General features: G+C 46.2%; 1 protein-coding gene across 2 annotated transcripts in view; it reads right to left on the bottom strand.

Annotated features, from left to right (window-relative positions):
* The window catches only part of SLC29A2 (solute carrier family 29 member 2), a 312,574-nt gene that overhangs the window by 299,055 nt on the left and 1,243 nt on the right, over window positions 1-12,276 (bottom strand). The window lies entirely within an intron of this gene.

Below are 12,276 nucleotides of genomic sequence, written 5' to 3'. Positions count from 1 at the left end.
CGCAGGAGCACCCATCTTGTTGGGTGCATACAATATAAACAACGAGTCAGATTTTCTGACTCCAGCTGTCCTTGCAATATATATTTTTAATGCTCTGACAACGTCCAGTAACTTGGAGTCCTCCAAGTCACTTGTAGCCGCAGGCACTACAATAGGCTGGTTCAGATGAAATGCTGACACCACCTTAGGGAGAAAATGCGGACGAGTCCGCAGTTCTGCCCTGTCCGAATGGAAAATCAGATATGGGCTTTTGTAAGATAAAGCTGCCAGTTCTGACACTCTCCTGGCCGAAGCCAGGGCTAGTAACATGGTCACTTTCCATGTGAGATATTTTAAATCCACCTTTTTTAGTGGTTCAAACCAATGAGATTTTAGAAAGTCCAAAACCACATTGAGATCCCACGGTGCCACTGGAGGCACCACAGGAGGCTGTATATGCAGCACTCCCTTAACAAAAGTCTGGACTTCAGGAACTGAAGCCAATTCTTTTTGAAAGAAAATCGACAGGGCCGAAATTTGAACCTTAATAGATCCCAATTTGAGACCCATAGACAATCCTGATTGCAGGAAATGTAGGAATCGACCCAGTTGAAATTCCTCCGTCGGAGCACTCCGATCCTCGCACCACGCAACATATCTTCGCCAAATGCGGTGATAGTGTTGCACGGTTACTTCCTTCCTTGCTTTAATCAAAGTAGGAATGACTTCTTCCGGCATGCCTTTTTCCTTTAGGATCCGGCGTTCAACCGCCATGCCGTCAAACGCAGCCGCGGTAAGTCTTGAAACAGACAGGGACCCTGCTGAAGCAAGTCCCTCCTTAGAGGTAGAGGCCACGGATCTTCCGTGATCATCTCTTGAAGTTCCGGGTACCAAGTCCTTCTTGGCCAATCCGGAACCACTAGTATCGTTCTTACGCCTCTTTGCCGTATAATTCTCAATACTTTTGGTATGAGAGGCAGAGGAGGAAACACATACACCGACTGGTACACCCAAGGCGTTACCAGCGCGTCCACAGCTATTGCCTGCGGATCTCTTGACCTGGCGCAATACCTGTCCAGTTTTTTGTTGAGGCGAGACGCCATCATGTCCACCATTGGTCTTTCCCAACGGGTTACCAGCATGTGGAAGACTTCCGGATGAAGTCCCCACTCTCCCGGGTGAAGGTCGTGTCTGCTGAGGAAGTCTGCTTCCCAGTTGTCCACTCCCGGGATGAACACTGCTGACAGTGCTATCACATGATTCTCTGCCCAGCGAAGAATCCTTGCAGCTTCTGCCATTGCACTCCTGCTTCTTGTGCCGCCCTGTCTGTTTACATGGGCGACTGCCGTGATGTTGTCCGACTGGATCAACACCGGTTTTCCTTGAAGCAGAGGTTCTGCCTGGCTTAGAGCATTGTAGATTGCTCTTAGTTCCAGAATGTTTATGTGAAGAGACGTTTCCAGGCTCGTCCACACTCCCTGGAAGTTTCTTCCTTGTGTGACTGCTCCCCAGCCTCTCAGGCTGGCGTCCGTGGTCACCAGGATCCAATCCTGTATGCCGAATCTGCGGCCCTCCAATAGATGAGCACTTTGCAACCACCACAGAAGAGATACCCTTGTCCTTGGAGACAGGGTTATCCGCTGGTGCATCTGAAGATGCGACCCTGACCATTTGTCCAACAGATCCCTCTGGAAAATTCGTGCATGGAATCTGCCGAATGGAATTGCTTCGTAAGAAGCCACCATTTTTCCCAGGACTCTTGTGCATTGATGTACAGACACCTTTCCTGGTTTTAGGAGGTTCCTGACAAGCTCGGATAACTCCTTGGCTTTTTCCTCCGGGAGAAAAACCTTTTTCTGAACCGTGTCCAGAATCATCCCTAGGAACAGCAGACGAGTTGTCGGCATTAACTGGGATTTTGGAATATTCAGAATCCAGCCGTGCTGTTTTAGCACTTCTTGAGACAGTGCTAATCCCCTCTCTAGCTGTTCTCTGGACCTTGCCCTTATTAGGAGATCGTCCAAGTATGGGATAATTAATACGCCTTTTCTTCGAAGAAGAATCATCATCTCGGCCATTACCTTTGTAAAGACTCGAGGTGCCGTGGACAATCCGAACGGCAGCGTCTGAAACTGATAGTGACAGTTTTGTACAACGAACCTGAGGTACCCCTGTTGTGAGGGGTAAATTGGAACGTGGAGGTACGCATCTTTGATGTCCAAGGACACCATAAAGTCCCCTTCTTCCAGGTTCGCTATCACTGCTCTGAGTGACTCCATTTTGAACTTGAACTTCTTTATGTACAGGTTCAAGGACTTCAGATTTAGAATAGGTCTTACCGAGCCGTCCGGCTTCGGTACCACAAATAGAGTGGAATAATACCCCTTTCCCTGTTGTAGAAGAGGTACCTTGACTATCACCTGCTGAGAGTACAGCTTGTGAATGGCTTCCAAAACCGTCTCCCTTTCGGAGGGGAACGTTGGTAAAGCAGACTTCAGGAAACGGCGAGGCGGATCTGTCTCTAGTTCCAACCTGTACCCCTGAGATATTATCTGCAGGATCCAGGGATCTACCTGCGAGTGAGCCCACTGCGCGCTGAAATTCTTGAGACGACCGCCCACCGCCCCCGAGTCCGCTTGAGAAGCCCCAGCGTCATGCTGAGGCTTTTGTAGAAGCGGGGGAGGGCTTCTGTTCCTGGGAAGGAGCTGCCTGTTGGTGTCTCTTCCCCTTTCCTCTGCCTCGTGGCAGATATGAATATCCCTTTGCTCTCTTGTTTTTAAAGGAACGAAAGGGCTGCGGTTGAAAAGTCGGTGTCTTTTTCTGTTGGGGAGTAGCTTGAGGTAAAAAAGTGGATTTCCCGGCTGTAGCCGTGGCCACCAAATCTGATAGACCGACTCCAAATAACTCCTCCCCTTTATACGGCAAAACTTCCATATGCCGTTTTGAGTCCGCATCGCCTGACCACTGTCGCGTCCATAAACTTCTTCTGGCCGAAATGGACATAGCACTTACCCGTGATGCCAGTGTGCAGATATCCCTCTGTGCATCACGCATATAAAGAAATGCATCCTTTATTTGCTCTAAAGACAGTAAAACATTGTCCCTATCCAGGGTATCAATATTTTCAATCAGGGACTCTGACCAAGCTACTCCAGCACTGCACATCCAGGCTGTCGCTATAGCTGGTCGTAGTATAACACCTGTATGTGTGTATATACTTTTTTGGATATTTTCCATCCTCCTATCTGCTGGATCTTTAAGTGCGGCCGTCTCAGGAGAGGGTAACGCCACTTGTTTAGATAAGCGTGTGAGCGCCTTGTCCACCCTAGGAGGTGTTTCCCAGCGCGCCCTAACCTCTGACGGGAAAGGGTATAAAGCTAATAACTTCTTTGAAATTAGCATCTTTTTATCGGGGGCAACCCACGCTTCATCACATACATCATTTAGTTCTTCTGATTCGGGAAAAACTATAGGTAGTTTTTTCACACCCCACATAATACCCTGTTTAGTGGTACCTGTAGTATCAGCTAAATGTAACGCCTCCTTCATTGCCAAAATCATATAACGTGTGGCCCTACTGGAAAATACGGTTGATTCGTCACCGTCGCCACTGGAATCAGTGCCTGTGTCTGGGTCTGTGTCGACCGACTGAGGCAAAGGGCGTTTTACCGCCCCTGACGGTGTTTGAGGCGCCTGGACAGGCACTAACTGATTGTCCGGCCGTCTCATGTCGTCAAACGACTGCTTTAGCGTGTTGACACTATCCCGTAATTCCATAAATAAAGGCATCCATTCTGGTGTCGACCCCCTAGGAGGTGACATCCCCATATTTGGCAATTGCTCCGCCTCCACACCAATATCGTCCTCATACATGTCGACACACACGTACCGACACACAGCAGACACACAGGGAATGCTCTTAACGAAGACAGGACCCCACTAGCCCTTTGGGGAGACAGAGGGAGAGTTTGCCAGCACACACCAAAAGCGCTATATATGACAGGGATAGCCTTATAATAAGTGCTCCCTGTATAGCTGCTTTTATAATATAATTTTTGCCACTATTTTGCCCCCCCTCTCTTGTTTTACCCTGTTTCTGTAGTGCAGTGCAGGGGAGAGACCTGGGAGCCGTCCTGACCAGCGGAGCTGTGTAAGGAAAATGGCGCTGTGTGCTGAGGAGATAGGCCCCGCCCCTTTTCCGGCGGGCTCGTCTCCCGCTCTTTAGTGTATTCTGGCAGGGGTTAAATATCTCCATATAGCCCCGGAGGCTATATGTGAGGTATTTTTTAGCCAAATAGGTTTTCATTTGCCTCCCAGGGCGCTCCCCTCCCAGCGCCCTGCACCCTCAGTGACTGCCGTGTGAAGTGTGCTGAGAGGAAAATGGCGCACAGCTGCAGTGCTGTGCGCTACCTTTAGAAGACTGAGGAGTCTTCTGCCGCCGATTCTGGACCTCTTCATGTTTCAGCATCTGCAAGGGGGCCGGCGGCGAGGCTCCGGTGACCATCCAGGCTGTACCTGTGATCGTCCCTCTGGAGCTGATGTCCAGTAGCCAATCCATCCTGCACGCAGGTGAGTTCACTTCTTCTCCCCTAAGTCCCTCGTTGCAGTGATCCTGTTGCCAGCAGGACTCACTGTAAAATAAAAAACCTAAGCTAAACTTTCTCTAAGCAGCTCTTTAGGAGAGCCACCTAGATTGCACCCTTCTCGGCCGGGCACAAAAATCTAACTGGCTTGGAGGAGGGTCATAGGGGGAGGAGCCAGTGCACACCACCTGATCGGAAAGCTTTACTTTTGTGCCCTGTCTCCTGCGGAGCCGCTATTCCCCATGGTCCTTTCAGGAACCCCAGCATCCACTAGGACGATAGAGAAATGTAAGTGACCACCCTGTGTGAGTTTCAAGTGTCAAATCTGTTGACCAACACTGTTTAACCCTTGCACAGCTACAGCTTCTTATTCAAAATGATGAAATGTGGTGTCTGTGCCCGCTTTACCACCATTTTCATGCCCAAATGCTTGTTGGTCAAGACAAACTGCAAGTGAGTGATATGTAAGTGACGACCCTGTGTGAGGTTCAAGTGTCAAATCTGTTGACCAACACTGTTTAACCCTTGCACAGCTACAGCTTCTTATTCAAAATGATGAAATCTGGTGTCTGTGCCCGCTTTACCACCATTTTCATGCCCAAATGCTTGTTGGTCAAGACAAACTGCAAGTGGGTGATATGTAAGTGACCACCCTGTGTGAGGTCCAAGTGTCAAATCTGTTGACCAACACTGTTTAACCCTTGCACAGCTACAGCTTCTTATTCAAAATGATGAAATCTGGTGCCTGTGCCCGCTTTACCACCATTTTCATGCCCAAATGCTTGTTGGTCAAGACAAACTGCAAGTGGGTGATATGTAAGTGACCACCCTGTGTGAGGTTCAAGTGTCAAATCTGTTGACCAACACTGTTTAACCCTTGCACAGCTACAGCTTCTTATTCAAAATGATGAAATCTGGAGTCTGTGCCCGCTTTACCACCATTTTCATGCCCAAATGCTTGTTGGTCAAGACAAACTGCAAGTGGGTGATATGTAAGTGACCACCCTGTGTGAGGTTCAAGCATCAAATCTTTTGACCATCGCTCTTAAACCCTTGCACAGCTACAGCTTCTTATTCAAAATGATGAAATGTGGTGTCTGTGCCCGCTTTACCACCATTTTCATGCCCAAATGCTTGTTGGTCAAGACAAACTGCAAGTGGGTGATATGTAAGTGACCACCCTGTGTGAGGTTCAAGTGTCAAATCTGTTGACCAACACTGTTTAACCCTTGCACAGCTACAGCTTCTTATTCAAAATGATGAAATCTGGTGTCTGTGCCCGCTTTACCACCATTTTCATGCCCAAATGCTTGTTGGTCAAGACAAACTGCAAGTGGGTGATATGTAAGTGACCACCCTGTGTGAGGTTCAAGCATCAAATCTTTTGACCATCGCTCTTAAACCCTTGCACAGCTACAGCTTCTTATTCAAAATGATGAAATGTGGTGTCTGTGCCCGCTTTACCACCATTTTCATGCCCAAATGCTTGTTGGTCAAGACAAACTGCAAGTGGGTGATATGTAAGTGACCAACCTGTGTGAGGTGCAAGTGTCAAATCTGTTGACCAACACTGTTTAACCCTTGCACAGCTACAGCTTCTTATTCAAAATGATGAAATCTGGTGCCTGTGCCCGCTTTACCACCATTTTCATGCCCAAATGCTTGTTGGCCAAGACAAACTGCAAGTGGGTGATATGTAAGTGACCACCCTGTGTGAGGTTCAAGTGTCAAATCTGTTGACCAACACTGTTTAACCCTTGCACAGCTACAGGTTCTTATTCAAAATGATGAAATCTGGTGCCTGTGCCCGCTTTACCACCATTTTCATGCCCAAATGCTTGTTGGTCAAGACAAACTGCAAGTGGGTGATATGTAAGTGACCACCCTGTGTGAGGTTCAAGTGTCAAATCTGTTGACCAACACTGTTTAACCCTTGCACAGCTACAGCTTCTTATTCAAAATGATGAAATCTGGTGTCTGTGCCCGCTTTACCACCATTTTCATGCCCAAATGCTTGTTGGTCAAGACAAACTGCAAGTGGGTGATATGTAAGTGACCACCCTGTGTGAGGTCCAAGTGTCAAATCTGTTGACCAACACTGTTTAACCCTTGCACAGCTACAGCTTCTTATTCAAAATGATGAAATCTGGTGCCTGTGCCCGCTTTACCACCATTTTCATGCCCAAATGCTTGTTGGTCAAGACAAACTGCAAGTGGGTGATATGTAAGTGACCACCCTGTGTGAGGTTCAAGTGTCAAATCTGTTGACCAACACTGTTTAACCCTTGCACAGCTACAGCTTCTTATTCAAAATGATGAAATCTGGTGTCTGTGCCCGCTTTACCACCATTTTCATGCCCAAATGCTTGTTGGTCAAGACAAACTGCAATTGGGTGATATGTAAGTGACCACCCTGTGTGAGGTCCAAGTGTCAAATCTGTTGACCAACACTGTTTAACCCTTGCACAGCTACAGCTTCTTATTCAAAATGATGAAATCTGGTGCCTGTGCCCGCTTTACCACCATTTTCATGCCCAAATGCTTGTTGGTCAAGACAAACTGCAAGTGGGTGATATGTAAGTGACCACCCTGTGTGATGTTCAAGTGTCAAATCTGTTGACCAACACTGTTTAACCCTTGCACAGCTACAGCTTCTTATTCAAAATGATGAAATCTGGTGTCTGTGCCCGCTTTACCACCATTTTCATGCCCAAATGCTTGTTGGTCAAGACAAACTGCAAGTGAGTGATATGTAAGTGACGACCCTGTGTGAGGTTCAAGTGTCAAATCTGTTGACCAACACTGTTTAACCCTTGCACAGCTACAGCTTCTTATTCAAAATGATGAAATCTGGTGCCTGTGCCCGCTTTACCACCATTTTCATGCCCAAATGCTTGTTGGTCAAGACAAACTGCAAGTGGGTGATATGTAAGTGACCACCCTGTGTGAGGTTCAAGTGTCAAATCTGTTGACCAACACTGTTTAACCCTTGCACAGCTACAGCTTCTTATTCAAAATGATGAAATCTGGAGTCTGTGCCCGCTTTACCACCATTTTCATGCCCAAATGCTTGTTGGTCAAGACAAACTGCAAGTGGGTGATATGTAAGTGACCACCCTGTGTGAGGTTCAAGCATCAAATCTTTTGACCATCGCTCTTAAACCCTTGCACAGCTACAGCTTCTTATTCAAAATGATGAAATGTGGTGTCTGTGCCCGCTTTACCACCATTTTCATGCCCAAATGCTTGTTGGTCAAGACAAACTGCAAGTGGGTGATATGTAAGTGACCACCCTGTGTGAGGTTCAAGTGTCAAATCTGTTGACCAACACTGTTTAACCCTTGCACAGCTACAGCTTCTTATTCAAAATGATGAAATCTGGTGTCTGTGCCCGCTTTACCACCATTTTCATGCCCAAATGCTTGTTGGTCAAGACAAACTGCAAGTGGGTGATATGTAAGTGACCACCCTGTGTGAGGTTCAAGCATCAAATCTTTTGACCATCGCTCTTAAACCCTTGCACAGCTACAGCTTCTTATTCAAAATGATGAAATGTGGTGTCTGTGCCCGCTTTACCACCATTTTCATGCCCAAATGCTTGTTGGTCAAGACAAACTGCAAGTGGGTGATATGTAAGTGACCAACCTGTGTGAGGTGCAAGTGTCAAATCTGTTGACCAACACTGTTTAACCCTTGCACAGCTACAGCTTCTTATTCAAAATGATGAAATCTGGTGCCTGTGCCCGCTTTACCACCATTTTCATGCCCAAATGCTTGTTGGTCAAGACAAACTGCAAGTGGGTGATATGTAAGTGACCACCCTGTGTGAGGTTCAAGTGTCAAATCTGTTGACCAACACTGTTTAACCCTTGCACAGCTACAGCTTCTTATTCAAAATGATGAAATCTGGTGCCTGTGCCCGCTTTACCACCATTTTCATGCCCAAATGCTTGTTGGTCAAGACAAACTGCAAGTGGGTGATATGTAAGTGACCAACCTGTGTGAGGTGCAAGTGTCAAATCTGTTGACCAACACTGTTTAACCCTTGCACAGCTACAGCTTCTTATTCAAAATGATGAAATCTGGTGCCTGTGCCCGCTTTACCACCATTTTCATGCCCAAATGCTTGTTGGTCAAGACAAACTGCAAGTGGGTGATATGTAAGTGACCACCCTGTGTGAGGTTCAAGTGTCAAATCTGTTGACCAACACTGTTTAACCCTTGCACAGCTACAGCTTCTTATTCAAAATGATGAAATCTGGTGTCTGTGCCCGCTTTACCACCATTTTCATGCCCAAATGCTTGTTGGTCAAGACAAACTGCAAGTGGGTGATATGTAAGTGACCACCCTGTGTGAGGTCCAAGTGTCAAATCTGTTGACCAACACTGTTTAACCCTTGCACAGCTACAGCTTCTTATTCAAAATGATGAAATCTGGTGCCTGTGCCCGCTTTACCACCATTTTCATGCCCAAATGCTTGTTTGTCAAGACAAACTGCAAGTGGGTGATATGTAAGTGACCACCCTGTGTGAGGTTCAAGTGTCAAATCTGTTGACCAACACTGTTTAACCCTTGCACAGCTACAGCTTCTTATTCAAAATGATGAAATCTGGTGTCTGTGCCCGCTTTACCACCATTTTCATGCCCAAATGCTTGTTGGTCAAGACAAACTGCAAGTGGGTGATATGTAAGTGACCACCCTGTGTGAGGTCCAAGTGTCAAATCTGTTGACCAACACTGTTTAACCCTTGCACAGCTACAGCTTCTTATTCAAAATGATGAAATCTGGTGCCTGTGCCCGCTTTACCACCATTTTCATGCCCAAATGCTTGTTGGTCAAGACAAACTGCAAGTGGGTGATATGTAAGTGACCACCCTGTGTGAGGTTCAAGTGTCAAATCTGTTGACCAACACTGTTTAACCCTTGCACAGCTACAGCTTCTTATTCAAAATGATGAAATCTGGTGTCTGTGCCCGCTTTACCACCATTTTCATGCCCAAATGCTTGTTGGTCAAGACAAACTGCAATTGGGTGATATGTAAGTGACCACCCTGTGTGAGGTCCAAGTGTCAAATCTGTTGACCAACACTGTTTAACCCTTGCACAGCTACAGCTTCTTATTCAAAATGATGAAATCTGGTGCCTGTGCCCGCTTTACCACCATTTTCATGCCCAAATGCTTGTTGGTCAAGACAAACTGCAAGTGGGTGATATGTAAGTGACCACCCTGTGTGATGTTCAAGTGTCAAATCTGTTGACCAACACTGTTTAACCCTTGCACAGCTACAGCTTCTTATTCAAAATGATGAAATCTGGTGTCTGTGCCCGCTTTACCACCATTTTCATGCCCAAATGCTTGTTGGTCAAGACAAACTGCAAGTGGGTGATATGTAAGTGACCACCCTGTGTGAGGTCCAAGTGTCAAATCTGTTGACCAACACTGTTTAACCCTTGCACAGCTACAGCTTCTTATTCAAAATGATGAAATCTGGTGCCTGTGCCCGCTTTACCACCATTTTCATGCCCAAATGCTTGTTGGTCAAGACAAACTGCAAGTGGGTGATATGTAAGTGACCACCCTGTGTGAGGTTCAAGTGTCAAATCTGTTGACCAACACTGTTTAACCCTTGCACAGCTACAGCTTCTTATTCAAAATGATGAAATCTGGTGCCTGTGCCCGCTTTACCACCATTTTCATGCCCAAATGCTTGTTGGTCAAGACAAACTGCAAGTGGGTGATATGTAAGTGACCACCCTGTGTGATGTTCAAGTGTCAAATCTGTTGACCAACACTGTTTAACCCTTGCACAGCTACAGCTTCTTATTCAAAATGATGAAATATGGTGTCTGTGCCCGCTTTACCACCATTTTCATGCCCAAATGCTTGTTGGTCAAGACAAACTGCAAGTGGGTGATATGTAAGTGACCACCCTGTGTGAGGTCCAAGTGTCAAATCTGTTGACCAACACTGTTTAACCCTTGCACAGCTACAGCTTCTTATTCAAAATGATGAAATCTGGTGCCTGTGCCCGCTTTACCACCATTTTCATGCCCAAATGCTTGTTGGTCAAGACAAACTGCAAGTGGGTGATATGTAAGTGACCACCCTGTGTGAGGTTCAAGTGTCAAATCTGTTGACCAACACTGTTTAACCCTTGCACAGCTACAGCTTCTTATTCAAAATGATGAAATCTGGTGTCTGTGCCCGCTTTACCACCATTTTCATGCCCAAATGCTTGTTGGTCAAGACAAACTGCAAGTGGGTGATATGTAAGTGACCACCCTGTGTGAGGTCCAAGTGTCAAATCTGTTGACCAACACTGTTTAACCCTTGCACAGCTACAGCTTCTTATTCAAAATGATGAAATCTGGTGCCTGTGCCCGCTTTACCACCATTTTCATGCCCAAATGCTTGTTGGTCAAGACAAACTGCAAGTGGGTGATATGTAAGTGACCACCCTGTGTGATGTTCAAGTGTCAAATCTGTTGACCAACACTGTTTAACCCTTGCACAGCTACAGCTTCTTATTCAAAATGATGAAATCTGGTGTCTGTGCCCGCTTTACCACCATTTTCATGCCCAAATGCTTGTTGGTCAAGACAAACTGCAAGTGGGTGATATGTAAGTGACCACCCTGTGTGAGGTCCAAGTGTCAAATCTGTTAACCAACACTGTTTAACCCTTGCACAGCTACAGCTTCTTATTCAAAATGATGAAATCTGGTGCCTGTGCCCGCTTTACCACCATTTTCATGCCCAAATGCTTGTTGGTCAAGACAAACTGCAAGTGGGTGATATGTAAGTGACCACCCTGTGTGAGGTTCAAGTGTCAAATCTGTTGACCAACACTGTTTAACCCTTGCACAGCTACAGCTTCTTATTCAAAATGATGAAATCTGGTGTCTGTGCCCGCTTTACCACCATTTTCATGCCCAAATGCTTGTTGGTCAAGACAAACTGCAAGTGGGTGATATGTAAGTGACCACCCTGTGTGAGGTCCAAGTGTCAAATCTGTTGACCAACACTGTTTAACCCTTGCACAGCTACAGCTTCTTATTCAAAATGATGAAATCTGGTGCCTGTGCCCGCTTTACCACCATTTTCATGCCCAAATGCTTGTTGGTCAAGACAAACTGCAAGTGGGTGATATGTAAGTGACCACCCTGTGTGAGGTTCAAGTGTCAAATCTGTTGACCAACACTGTTTAACCCTTGCACAGCTACAGCTTCTTATTCAAAATGATGAAATCTGGTGCCTGTGCCCGCTTTACCACCATTTTCATGCCCAAATGCTTGTTGGTCAAGACAAACTGCAAGTGGGTGATATGTAAGTGACCACCCTGTGTGAGGTCCAAGTGTCAAATCTGTTGACCAACACTGTTTAACCCTTGCACAGCTACAGCTTCTTATTCAAAATGATGAAATCTGGTGCCTGTGCCCGCTTTACCACCATTTTCATGCCCAAATGCTTGTTGGTCAAGACAAACTGCAAGTGGGTGATATGTAAGTGACCACCCTGTGGGAGGTTCAAGTATCAAATCTGTTGACCAACACTGTTTAACCCTTGCACAGCTACAGCTTCTTATTCAAAATGATGAAATCTGGTGTCTGTGCCCGCTTTACCACCATTTTCATGCCCAAATCATTTTTGTTTAATGCAAAATGTCATGTAAATTGGTGTAAGGGACACTATTTGAAGTTTATGCAATGTTA

This window comes from Pseudophryne corroboree, chromosome 11 (assembly GCF_028390025.1).
Source record: "Pseudophryne corroboree isolate aPseCor3 chromosome 11, aPseCor3.hap2, whole genome shotgun sequence".
NCBI lineage: Eukaryota > Metazoa > Chordata > Amphibia > Anura > Myobatrachidae > Pseudophryne > Pseudophryne corroboree.
Note: the sequence above shows the minus strand (reverse complement) of the source record. Positions and strands in the feature narration are given on the sequence as shown.